This window comes from Triticum aestivum, chromosome 4D (genome assembly GCF_018294505.1).
Source record: "Triticum aestivum cultivar Chinese Spring chromosome 4D, IWGSC CS RefSeq v2.1, whole genome shotgun sequence".
Classification (NCBI taxonomy): Eukaryota; Viridiplantae; Streptophyta; class Magnoliopsida; order Poales; family Poaceae; genus Triticum; species Triticum aestivum.
The window spans coordinates 407,427,049-407,441,012 of NC_057805.1; positions in this window are offsets into that span (position 1 = coordinate 407,427,049).

Here is a 13,964-nt window from a genome sequence, read left to right on the forward strand (position 1 = left end):
AACAGGGACGAAAGGCGAGCGGCTTAGCAATGCCGGGCTGGGGAGCAGAGGTCCCCTCCCCGCCAACATTTGGCGCCGAGGCAAAGCCACCGGCACCCGAGTTCTCGTCCCCCTCCTCCATGTGCATGGGCTCGGTGCTTGGCGCCCTTGTCGGGGACACCCCTCGGGGCGGCGTGGTCGATGGGGGCAGCATGTTAGGGGTAGCCCTTTGTGGCTCCTCCTGCTGCTGTCCTCCTCCTGTGACTACGGCAAGGTCAGCACCAGGAGATCGTGCCCCCCAACACATGTTGACGAGGGGTGAGTGATGAACTTACGCAGGGGGCTGTGCCGGGGGCTGCTGTCCGGGCTGCTCAGCACCGCCAGTGGTGCCCTCCAAGTACCCGCCGGGGGCTGATCGCCCGCCGAGGCTTTGGCCCTCTTCACCCTCTGGGCCTGCGTCTCTGCATCCCTGCGAAGATGAAAACAAGTCAAGACAAGCGGTACAGATTGAGGGGACGGAGGTGACAGAAAAGAGCAAGACACTTACTCGTCATCCACCTCCTCCTCTGCTGCTTTCCTCTTCCTCCTCGGGCTGATGGACCCGAAGTCAAAGGTGACCCCCGCGTCTACGTCTGCCAGAGGAGGGGAAGGAGGTGGCGTCTGAACGCGCTTCGCCGAGGAAGAAGCGGATGCCTTCTCCTTCGCCACCGCAACCGTCACCACTTTCTTCGCCGCCGCAACCCTCGTCTGGCGTGCAGACATCCCCTGGGCCTGCCGCAGCTGTGCGGCCCTGCCGGGCCGGACCGGCTCGCTTGAGGTGGCCCGCCGCAAAACCCGTCCTCTCCCCGTGGCTGGAGGGTCGACGGCCACGGCCTCCTCCTCCTCGGCCTCCTCCTCCTCCGACTCACGGACCACGCCTTTGACGAGAGGAACCCCGGTGCCGGCGCTGCTGGCCTCCCCGGCGGCCTCCGCCCACTGGGCGAGCTCCTTCTCCTCCGCTTCCGCCGTGGCCTTGTCCTCCACGCCGCCGGCGCTGCCGGCCTCCTCGGCGAGCTTCGCCTCCGCCGCCCTAGCGGCGATGTAGTCCAGCTCCACCTGCGAGGTGTCCTGGACAAGCCGGGCTCCGCGGTGACATACCCCTCGTGTAAGGTGTCGAAGAACTCCTGCACTTGGATGTCCTCCAGCTCGGCCCAGTTCGGGTCAAGGCCATGGGCGTTGAAGTACGGCATCATGGCAATGATGTCGGTCCGGCGAGAGTTGTTGCTCAGCAGGACCACTCCTGCCGGCAACCTGAACAGGAGCCCCTTGGCAACATTGCCGGCCTTCGTGGTGGCCCTCGCGGCCTTGCCGGTCCGCTCGACCTTGCCATCGTGGTTCACGTCAAGCTGGAAGAGCCGCTGGCAAAGATGGGCGTGCCTCATCACCGTGAGGTTGTGGTCGAGGTCGGGGCGGAGCCTCATGATATCAGCGGCATTCGTAAAGAGCCAGGCCGACCTCCCCTTGTTATGCAGCAAAGCGATTCAGCGGCAGATGAAATCCGCCCCGATCATCTCGAGGGTGAGCCCGGCCTCAGTGAGGCGGAGAATCCTGGTGGTGGCGACCGTAAGCTTCGCGTCGTCAGCATCGACATCACTCCAATCGCTTCTACGGACCGACGGCGCCTTGGGGACCCGGCAAAAGTCCGGCGGGTCCTTCTCCTCAATCCAGCACCACCGGCCCCACCATTCTTCCCATCTCTCCTTCATGGCGCCCTTCGGGTACGCCCCCTTGGACCTTGGGATCCAGGTGACGCAACCGGAAATGGCGCCCCCCGGTTGGATCCGAGGGGAGAAGTAGTGGCGGAAGAGCGCCGTGTTGGGATGCACCCCGGCGAAGCCCTCGCAGAGGTGCGCGAAAAGAGCCATGCACGCCACGACATTTGGAGTAAAATCCAAAAGATGGAAGCCGTAGGTGTGCATGACGTTGCTAAAGAAATCGGAGAAAGGGGGACAGAGGCCGCAGGAGAAGTAGTCGACAAAGAAAGGGTACCGATTTGGGGCGGCCTCGGTGCAGTTGGCGGGGATGACGCGCGTGGCTGGATGCCACGTCGTCTCTCCCCCCATCTTCACCCCCCATAGGGGCTTGAAGTAATCCCGCAGTTCGATCGCGTCGACCGTCGAGGGAAAGTAGGCGAGCTGCGTCCGCCGAGCCGCCAGCGCACTCTCCGGCGGCTCCGTCGCTCCGGCGTCCGTGGCTACTCCCTTGCCTTTGGTGGATTTGGGCGCCATGACGGCTGGGGGCAACATGAGACAGAGGATGGCAGAGGCGTAGCAACGGTGAGCGAAGGCAAGAACCCAAAAAGGAGGAAGAAAGGGGGCGGCGGCTCTGAGATTGGAGAAGACGCAGGGAGGGGTGTAAAGTGAGCAGTGTGCCCGCGGTTATTCCTTTTTACGGGGAAGGCGTGGGCCACCTCCTTTCCCATTAACTGCGATGTGACGCATGCGTGCGGGAACCACCCCACGCATGCCACCCATGTCACGCACGGCCCCCCACGTCGCACGTCCAACGTGGGTCGTAGGGGAGCGCATCGGACGAAGAGTTACTGCGGTGAAAATCCGCCCGCCGGCCCGCGCACCGTTCTGGGCCTGGCCCAACGACGTGTCGTGCTTATGTGTGGCCCAGGCCCGGGGGCTCTTGTTGGTGTACAAAAGTAGGGGCACACCTTTGTACCCCTTTACTTGTGCACGGGAAGTCGGAGCTGCGCGCCACGGACAAACTAAGTAGGGCAGAGGAAGGGAGCCGGAGAGAAGCCAAAGCACAAGATGGTCGAGGCAAGGCCAAGACCAAGAACACAAAGAAGCAGTGGGACAGAGCAGGGTCTTGCCGGGGCAGCCTCAGCGGCCCCGGCAAGATCCTTGCCAGGGCAGCTCGCCCACACCAACGAAGTGAGCTGCCCTTCAGCCCACAGGTTCCAACCCAACCAACTACGTTGGGACCAGGGCTCGGGAGGCACCTCCGTGGTGCCATGCAAATCTTTTTCAAGATCATAAACACACAAGATAAGATGAGGACCAGAAGACAGCGACCCTCGGCGAGATCCTTGCCGAGGAAGGCCACAAGACCCCCGTGTCGGTGTACAAAAGAAGGGGCGCACCTTTGTACCCCTTTACCTGTGCACGGGCAGCCGGAGCCGCGCCTACGGACACACCAAGCAGAACAGGGGAGGTGAACCAAGGTAAAACCAAAGCCCAAGACAGCCAGAGCAACGCCAAGACCAAGGACGCAAAGAAGCAGAGGGGCGGAGCCGTTTCCCCCGGAAAGACCCTTGCCGGGGATGGCCTCAGCAGCCCCGGCAAGACCCTTGCCGGGGCAGTGCGCCCAAACACCAACAGAGCGAGCCACCCTTGAGCCCACATCCCCAACACCATCAACCACGTTGGGCCAGGGCTCGGGAGGCACCTCTGTGGTGGCATACAGATCTTTGTGAAGACAAGGAACACTCAAGATCAGAGGAGAATTAGAAGACGACGATCCTCGGCAAGATCCTTGCCGAGGAAGGGCACCAGACCCCCGGCAAGATCCTTGCCGGGGATGACAGTGCGCCACGGCAAGACCCTTGCCGGGCCACCCGGCAAGGCCCTCACCGAGGACGCCAGCAGGTCCACTGCCAGGCCCGCACCAACCAAGTCTCCGCCGCTGTTCACAAGCAGCTGCCAGCCCAACCAGCTTAGCAGGCACCTGCGTGGCAACATGCAGCTCCCAGGCCAACTCATCAAGCGCATGCGTGGCGGCATGTAGATCTTCGTGGAGGCTCCACCATCGCGCCACCTCAGCTGCCTGCCTGTCTACGTGGCGCCACACACATCGCTGGCCAGGGCACGTGTCAAAGCGAGGAGGAGCGGCGACGGACGGGACGAGCCTCGCCCCCGTCCCCGATAAAGCTAGGGGACACCTCAGCGGCGCATTAAATGCATCTTGTCCTGTAATATGAGCGATAAGCTCGCAATACTGTACGCCTTTCCACCTCCTGTATGCCACTGTGGCAGCCCCTTTCAACTATAAAAGGAGGCCCACGGCATACTGGAGAAGGATTCGGCTCTTTGGAACCACACACCCCACCATAGCTAGTTCGAGAGCTCAAGAACTCTCTGAAATACACCCACCAAAGCAGGACTAGGGTTTTACGCATCCTCGTGGCCCGAACCTGGGTAAATGATCCTTGTGCTGATCACTAATCCTACTCCGGCAACCGTAGTAGGGATTCTTGTGATCCCATAGGTGTCATTCCACTCCGACATCTTTGGCGTGCCAGGTAGGGGGGCGCAATTGTGAGAATCTGGTCTAGTAGCTAGCCTAGCGTTTCTTCATCGCCATGGCTCCCAAGAAGGAGACGGCCAGGAGAAAAGAGTGCCGTCTGCGAACGCGAAGGATGCCAGCGCGGCGACAGAAAAGCTAAGTCGTTCAGAGCCTTGAGTTATTTCCTTTTATACATAAGGTTTTCGTCCTCGGAGATCTTGCCTATGTATGGAAAACCTGCACGCGAAGGGGCCCTCCCGCGATTGGCAACGCCCTTGTTCTGTTTCGAGTCCGCTCAACAGCTCAAAGCGGCCGCGTCGAGAGTGGCGGGGTAGCCTTCCGCACTTGGCAATGCTCCCGACTCTGACTCGAGTCAAGCTCGACAGTTCGGGCAGCCGCGCTATGGGCGGTAAGGTGGTTCGCCCGGCAGCAAACACACCCGGCAGGCCAATGGGGATCCGTCCCCAAGACGCCGCCCTGGGTTTACGCGCCGGCGAGACTACCCAGTTACGTAGGGTGGACATACAAGGAAAAATCAAACGGGAAAATAACATGCATAATGTCAAGAGTATTGTAGAGTTATATTACATCAAATTGTTGCTGCAGTTCTAACTAAAGATAGAAACTGTCTTGGACATGAACCTGCAGCGATGATAAAAATGGGGTGCCTAATCCCGGCACTGGCCCTCCACCCTCAGAATTCCGCCGACACGGCTGATGATGGGCTTGAGGCGCTCCCTGAGCGGCGCGAGGTCAGTATCCTCCGGCAGGCTCTCCAGCGCGGCATTGAAATCGAGGTCGGGGTACCAGTGTGCCACCCTGGTGAGAACCTTGGTCATGGCACCCTGGCAAAGCCTCCGGGCCTCGTCGGCCAGCGAAGCCGCCCGGTTGGCGTGAAGCTGCTCCAGGGCCCCGAGAACGCACTCAAAGTACAGGGACGAAAGGCAAGCGACTTACCAGCGCTAGCGCCAGGCTGGGAAAAAGAAGTCCCTTCCCCGCCAACATTTGGCATCGAGGCAAAGCCGCTAGCGCCCAAGTTCTCCTCCTCCTCCTCCGTGTGTGTGGGCTCGGTGCTTGGCACCCTTACCGGGGACGCACCTCGGGGTGGCGTGGTCGATGGGGGCGGCGTGTTGGGAGTAGCCCTCTGTGGCTCCTCCTGCTGCCGCTCTCCTCCTGCATACCCGGCAAGCTCAACACCAAAGTATCGTACCCCTGACACATGTCGACAAGGGGAGGCTAGTGAGCTTACGCTGGGGGCTGGACCGGGGGCTGCTGTCCGGGCTACTCAGCACCACCAGTGGCACCATTGAAGTACCAGCCGGGGGCTGGCCGCCCGCCGAGGTCTTCGCCGACTTCACCCTTTGGGCCAGCGTCTCCGCGTCCCTGCCAAGATGAAAAGAAGTCAAGACAAGCGACACAGATTGAGGAGGCAGAGATAACGGGAAGGAGCCAGATACTTACTCGTCGTCATCCTCCTCCTCTGCTGTTTTCCTCTTCCTCCTCGGACTGAGGGATCCGTAGTCGAAAGTGACCCCCGCATCGGCATCTACCGAAGGAGGGGAGGAGGGCGGAGTCTGCGTGCGCTTGGGCGAAGAAGAAGCAGATGCCTTCTTCCTTGCTGCCGCAGCCTTCACCACCTTCTTCGCCGCCGCGGCCCTCGTCTGACGTGCGGACTCCTCCGGGGACTTTGGCCGCCGCGCGGCCCTGACGGGCCGCACCGGCTCGCCAGAAGTGGCCCGCCGCAGGACTCGCCCTCTCCCCGTGGCCGGAGGGTCAACAGCCCCGGCCTCCTCCTCCGGTGACTCATCGGCCGCTTCCTCAACCAGAGGAGCCTCGGTACCGGCGCTGCTGGCTTCCCCGGCGGCCACCGCCCATCAGGCGAGCTCCTCCTCCTCCGCTGTCGTCACGACCTTGTCCTCCACACCACCAGCGCTGCCGGCCTCCTCGGCAAGCTGCGCCTCCCTCGCCCTGGTGGCGATGTAGTCCAGTTCCGCCTGGGTGGTGTCCTGGACGAGTAGCCGCTCAGCGTCGGCGTTGATGTACCCCTCGTGCAGAGCGTCAAAGAACCGCTGCACCTCGACATCCACCGGCTGTTTCTAGCTCGGGTCAGGGCCATGCGCGTTGCAGTCCGGCATCATGGCGATGATCTCGGTCCGGCGCGAATTATTGCATAGAGGGACCACTCCCGCCGGCAGCTTGAACAAGGGCCCCTTGAAGACCTTGCCGGCCTTCGCAGCTGCCCTCGTGACCTTGCCGGTCCGCTCGACCTCGCCGTCGCGGCCCACGTCGAGCTGGAAGAGCCGCTGGCAGAAATGGGCATGCCCCATCACTGTGAAGTTGTAGTCGAGGCCGGGGCAAAGCCGCATGATGTCGGCGGGGTTCGTGAAGAGCCAGGTTAGCCTCCCCTTGTTGTGCAGTGGAGCGATCCGGCGGCGGATGAAGTCCGCCCCGATCATCTCAAGGGTGAGCCCGGCCTCGGTGAGCCGAAGGATCCTGGTTGTGGCAACCGTGAGCTTCTCGTCGTCGGTGTCGACGTCGCTCCAATCGCTTCTGCGGACCGGCGGCGCCCGGTGAAGTTCGCAGAACGTCGGCGGGTCCTTCTCTTCGATCCAGCACCACCGGCCCCACCATTCTTCCCACCTCTCCTTCATGGCGCCATCCGGGTATGCACCCTTGGACCTTGGGATCCTGGTGATGCAACCAGAAATAGCGCCTCCCGTATGGATCCGAGGGAAGAAGTAATGGCGGAAGAGCATCGTGTTGGGGTGCACCCCAGCGAAACCCTCGTAGAGGTGCGCGAAAAGGGCCATGCACGCCACCGCATTCTGGGTAAAATCCAAGAGGCGGAAGCCAAAGGTGTGCATGATGTCGCTGAAGAAATCGGAGAAGGGAGGACAAAGCCCGCAGGAAAATAGTCAACAAAGAAGTGATACCGATTTGGGGCAGCCTCGGCGCAGTTGCCGGGGATGACGCGCGTGGCTGGATGACCCAATTTCTCTCCCCCCGTCTTCACCCCCCAAAGGGGCTTGAAGGCTTCCCGAAGCTCGAGCACGTCAAATGTCGAGGGGAAGAAGGCGGACTGCATCCGCTGCACCGCCAATGCATCTCCGGCGGCTCCGCCGCTCCGGCGTCCTTAGCCACACCCTTGCCGTTGGCGGATTTCGGCGCCATGGTGGCTGGGGGAGAAGGGCAAAGCAGATGGCGGCAGGAACGCAACGGCGGCGAGCAAGGGCGAAGCTTAGGGAAGAAGAGGAAGACGAGCGGAGGCTTCCGAGATTGGGATTGCACGGAGGGTAAAGGAACAGTGCGCTCGCGATTATCCCTTTTTATGGGGAAGCCGCGGGTCGCACTGCCCATTTACTGCGATGTGACCCATGCGTGCGGGAATTGCCCCACGCATGCTGCCCAAGTCACACGCACCCCTCCACGTCATGCATTCAACGCGGGTCGTGGGAAGCGCAGCGCGCGGAAAGTTTAACCGCGGTAAAAACCGCGCCGCCTGCCCGCGCACCGTTTTGGGCCTGGCCCAACAACGTGTCGCGCTTATGCGTGGCCCAGGCCCGGGGGCTCCTGTCGATGTACAAAAGAAGGGGCGCACCTTTGTACCCCTTTACCTGTTCACGGGCAGACGGAGCCGCGCCTACGGCCACACCAAGCAGAACAGGGGAGGTGAACCAAGATAAAACCAAAGCCCAAGACAGCCAGAGCAACGCCAAGACCAAGGACACAAAGAAGTAGACGGACGGAGGAGTTTCCCCCGGCAAGACCCTTGCCGGGGACGGCCTCAGCAGCCCCGGCAAGACTATTGCCGGGGCAGCACGCCCAAACACCAATAGAGCGAGCCACCCTTGAGCCCACTTCCCCAACACCATCAACCATGTTGGCCAGGGCTCGGGAGGCACCCCTCTGGTAGCATGCAGATCTTTGTGAAGACAAGGAACACTCAAGATCAGATGAGAATTAGAAGACGACGATCCTCGGCAAGACCCTTGCCGAGGAAGGCCACCAGACCCCCGGCAAGATCCTTGCCGGGGACGACAGCGCGCCACGGCAAGACCCTTGCCGGGCCACCCGGCAAGGCCCTCACCGAGGACGCCAGCAGGGCCACTGCCAGGCCCGCACCAACCAAGTCTCCGCCGCCGTTCACATGCAGCTGCCAGCCCAACCAGCTGAGCAGGCACCAGCGTGGCAACGTGCAGCTCCCAGGCCAACTCATCAAGCGCCTGCGTGGTGACATGCAGATCTTCGTGGAGGCTCCACCATTGCGCCACCTCAGCTGCCTGCCTGTCTACATGGCGCCGCATGCATCGCTGGCCATGGCGCGTGTCGAAGCAAGGAGGAGCGGCGACGGACGGGACGGGCCTCGCCCCCGTCCCTGATAAAGCTAGGGACACCTCAGCGGCGCATTAAATGCGTCTTGTCCTGTAATACGAGCGATATGCTCGCAATACTGTACGCCTTTCCACCTCCTGTATGCCATTGTGGCAGCCCCTTTCGACTATAAAAGGAGGCCCACGGCATACTGGAGAAGGATTCGGCTCTTTGGAAAAACGCACCCCACCATAGCTAGTTCGAGAGCTCAAGAACTCTCTGAAATAAACCCACCAAAGCAGGACTAGGGTTTTACGCATCCTCGCGGCCCGAACCTGGGTAAAAAATCCTTGTGCTGATCACTAATCCTACTCTTCTCGCAACCATGCGCCCCGGCAACCATAGTAGGGATTCTTGTGATCCCATAGGTGTCGTTCCACGCCGACACCCCAGCAAGATCCTTGCCGAGGACGACTGCGCGCGACGGCAAGACCCTTGCCGAGGATATCAGCGGGTCCACTGCCAGGCCCGCCCCAGCCAAGTTTCTACCGCCGTTCGCATGCAGCTGCCAGCCCGACCAATTGGGTTGGCACCTGCGTGGCAACATGCAGCTTCCAGGCCAGATCAGCAAGTGCCTGCATGGCAGCGTGCAGATCTTCGTGAAGACCCTACCACCGCGCCACCTCAGCTGCTTGCCTACCTATGTGGCGCCGCATGCGTCGCTGGCCAGGGCGTGTGTCAAAGCGAAGAGGAGCGGCGACGGATGGGACGGGCCTCGCTCCCCGCCCCCGATAAAGCTAGGGGACACCTAAGCGACGCATTAAATGCGTCTTGTCCTGTAATACGGGCGATAAGCTCACAGTACTGTAGGCCTTTCGGCCTCCTGTGTGCCACTGTGGCAGCCCCTTTCGACTATAAAAGGAGGCCCATGGCATACTGGAGAGGGATTCGGCTCTTTGGAACTATGCAACCACCATAGCTAGTTCGAGAGCTCAAGAACTCTCTCAAATACACACCAAAGCAATACTAGGGTTTTACGCATTCTCGTTGCCCGAACCTGGGTAAACGATCCTTGTGCTGACTGTTAATCCTGCTCTTCTCACAACCCCGCGCCCCGTCAACCGTAGTAGGGATTCTTGTGATCCCATAGGTGTCGTTTCCCACCGACACAACCAGATGAAACAAGTCCCCCGGCTTGTCACCGTGAAGATGCGTCCTAGATGGCGCATGGCGTCATCGAACATGCGGGGGTACATACCTGCTGCCGCCAACATGCGCCAGCCTCTGCCGTTACTGCCTCTTGCATTGATGGCAATCCTTATGTCGAACACCACGATGAGATAGTAATCATCGTAGCCGCGTCGCTTTGTCGGCGGGTCTGCAAATACTATCTTCTTCAATCTCATGTAGGCATCATCATACGTATTCAAGCCCAGCCAGTCCGGAAAGCCGATCCCAATGGTGGAGAAGGGGTCTACCAGAACGGCCGCACTGCTGTGGATGTTCTGCAAAATGATGGTGGTATCCGGCTGGAGGTATGCATGCAAAACTTCGTTGGCACCGACCCATACCTATATATAAGACGATGGGCAGCGGAGAAATTACGGGATGGAAATGGAATAACAAAGTACTACATGATCAAACTCCATTACTGACCTGCTCATCGGACAAAATCCAACTACCTCTCAACGTCGGCAACTCTAGCGGAGTCAACGTGCAACCATGGCCAGGGAGCGCTGGACTGTTCAAAGGATTGTCCCATAGAAGAACCTTCTCCTCGAGGACGCATGGAAGACCAACAAGCATGGCCTTTTCCCAAGCCTGTTAAAGCATCGTCTTGAAAAAGTTGGTGCAGGAAGCACCGAGTCTTGCGGCAGTGAGGACGTCAGAACGGCGTGCGATTTCTCCTAGAGGATCATCGTCCAAGGTCTCCCAGTCTCGACGAGGAGGAGAACCGCCTGGCGAATCCATGGGAGCAGCGACAAACTGCCTTCTCTTCGGGGGGAGGGGAACTGGCGAGGAGGAGATAAGAGCGTAGTAACCGCAGGGCCTCGTCCCTTCCAACTGTAGATTGTTCCTTAGCAAAGGGGTGAGGCTATTATTTACTACTAGTACTAGCATTATGGGACGTTATGGGATTGCATTATACTGTAAATAATAGCACTAGTAAGAAATTTTTGGTACTAGCTACTAGTTTTTGGCGTGGATTAAGAAATTTTGGGTATGTTTTTGCTATTTTTTGTACACGCCAACTAGTGTCAAAAAACGTCTTACATTATGTGACAGAGGAGTACGTACTCGTACTCGTACTGTAGCAGTACAAGTACTACTTTCTCAACTAGTAGTGCGATGTCCTGTACTTCTAGCATAGTGCACCAGTTTCGAACTCCTTAATCTCAGGGCCAAGGAGCTACAGTTGGAAGTGGAGGGTACTACTGTTCTCTAAAACCATCGTTGTACTATCAATGTTGGGAAAGTACACCTGCGTAGTGGCCTAGTGGGTACTCTCAGTGCTCTATTCAGCCGCTCCTCTCACGTAGCTGGCCTACTCAGCCACTCCTCTCACGCACACACTAGCAGCCTGTTTATCAGCGACGGTTACTGCGGGGGTAGAACATTTGAGTTATTTGATACAGCGAGACTAGGATTTTCGCTTCCATTTGTGGAGGTGTAATGGATCTCGTCGAACTTTGTTAGTAGTTCCTTCTTTATGAATGAGATGAGGCAAAGCTTTTGCCTCCGTTTAAAAAAACATGTCAAGAGGAATTTCTTTTATAGTAGAGTCGATAATGGAGTGAAGTCCATGCGTGCAGCCACAAGTTATAGAGTACTAGTAGAGCACTTTACGTACATAGCCATATTGCACAGTTCCCAATGCCCCGCCGGGCTTTTCCGGCTCCTCGGGCTTAATTGGGAGGCGCTAGTTTAAATATGCTACTAGCTGATGAGGAAGCTGCAAGCGAGGTGCGGCTAGGGTGAGCACGCGGGCCACGAGATGCTGGGAAGGAAAACCTGTTCACGTGGCTAGGCTATCCAGTGCACCCAGATTATGGTGTCGCACGTCCGTTTGGCTGAAAAACTCAAACTACCCGTGTAAAATATTGGCTCGCAGCGAAGTTACTATTTAAAAAAAGGCCGCTGTGTGTTCGGCCAGGATCGAACCCACAAAACGAGGTATAGACTCCCGCGACCACTAGTAGTACTCGTTGGAGTAAAACGCAACCTAGAATCGCCTTTTGTCGCTAGTAGTACATTGTTCCTTACATGAAACCCCTAACAATGCAAGAAACCACTAATAATACCAAGAAACTACTACCACTTGCATACGTGGCAGACTTAAGATAAGACTACCTTATCAACCATCGTACATGCTCTGACCAACCAGCCCTACCAAGACACGACTACTCTACAAAGTGCCGTTATAGGCACGTTTCAACCCATGGCCCTGTTTGGATACATTTGTTGTCAATCTAACCCTGCCATCCAAACACCACTTTGGTTAGAGTTAGTTCAGGGTTAGAATCTAGCTCTAACCTCTGACTTAGAGTATCCAAACAGGGCCCATGTGGCCCATTAAGTCAACGCCTTCTATTCGACCGGGCATTATGACTTGTGGGACCTACATGTCAGTCTGCACAAAAATCCCCGAGTGACCTCCTACCTCCGGCCCGTCCAACTAGTCATCCTCGGCCATGGGACGCAGCTACCGCTGCCGGCAGAAGGCGAGGTCAAAACCGCCGGTGGTGCGGAGCCCATCTTGCGGCAGCCCAGATGCCAGCTCCGTCCGGCGCTCGTGGCCGCTAGCTAGCCAAGATAGCTCCATCCAGCTGCTTGTCCGCAAGGTTTGCTAGCTAGATTGGCACGGCGGCGCGGCCGCTTCCTCGCGCGCGCCGCGCTAAGGCCAGCCATCTGGCTCGAGCGAAGGCCATCGCGGTGGCTTGCTCGCTCGTGAGTCACGCTCGGGCCAGCTTGCCAACCCGTGCGGAGGCCAGCGCGGCGTCCGGCCCGTCCGGCGGAGCGGCGGCCTACTCGCTCATCACCGGTGCCACCGACGAACACGCATCAGTACTGTTTGAAGTAATGTTCTGGAAAATTAATGATTTGAGGGGGAATAACAGGATAGAAGGTCAGATGTGGGTCCCTCTTGTCAACGGTCAAACAGAATGTGTTGGTTTATGCTGCCTTGTCAGCACGGACGTGTGGGCCAACCCTGTCATAAATGGGTTTAAACTAACCTAATCGGTAGGAGTACTAGGTAGTAGTTTTTGGCATGGATTAAGAAATTTTGGGTATGTTTTTGCTATTTTTTGTGCAATAGATTCTTCCTAGGGCTGGTTGAAAGTGGTAGTTTTTTGTTAATTACTCTACATATTGTAAGTAGTAGTGAAAGTTAAGCTTTGGAAGCCAATAAGCAAGGCTAGTTACATAGTGCATATGTGTACATTATTGAAAGTAAATATCAACCATGAGTGACTAATATCTTGATGGAAAACTCGAAATTATGGAATACTAGGAAAAAAATTTGCATGGTTGGAAATACGAGCAATGTTCATGTGCGTTGCAACGAATCGTAATTAGAATAATACTTATTCACAAACTTGATACAAAACACTCTAATTTTGATATACATATATCACTAGAGATATATTATGTTTCAATTAGAATATATTCCTTGGGCTGTTTTGGTGAGGTTAGGGAGGGATGTGATAGGTTTGAAGATACTCATTATGGGTTTTTCTGCAAATTGGTAGACAAGTGGGATGTTGGTGAGAAAAGGCAACAAATTACTTCACAGTCGTTAGATGTAGATCTAATGGTCACAAACGACAGATGGCAGACACACCATCATCACCAACTTAGTCTTCTGTAGGAGTACTAGCAAGATCCGTGCATTGCACGGAACATCAAGATGCATTTTTTTATAAAACACTTGTTGTGATTGACCCATGCGGGAGTAATCCCATGTCTAAAAACTAATGATATCTCGAGAAATAGGAGATAAGGTGAAGAGGAGTGGGGCGTGGTGGTGATTGGTGGTCGGACTGAGCGGAGGTATGGGGATTGACGATGCCGGCAGCGGCCACCAGGCCAGTTTGTTCCAGAGGCTTCCTTTCTTAATTGCTCAACAATGAGGTTTTTGGAGATAAGGATGAACGAGGGAAGGCCTTGTCTGCAAATGTGGAGAGGGGTGCGGGTATCTTTTAGTTTAATTTCCATCCGTCAGATATAGATCAGACGGTCTATATTGCAAGATGGCACACGTACCATCATCACCAACGCAGTTTTTTATAAGAGAAGAAATATAAGTATGGAGATACAAACGTATTATCGATACTTGCTTCCGTAAACTAGCATCTACATTCTATTCAACGCCTCAGCATGTGGGGCCTTAGCACAAT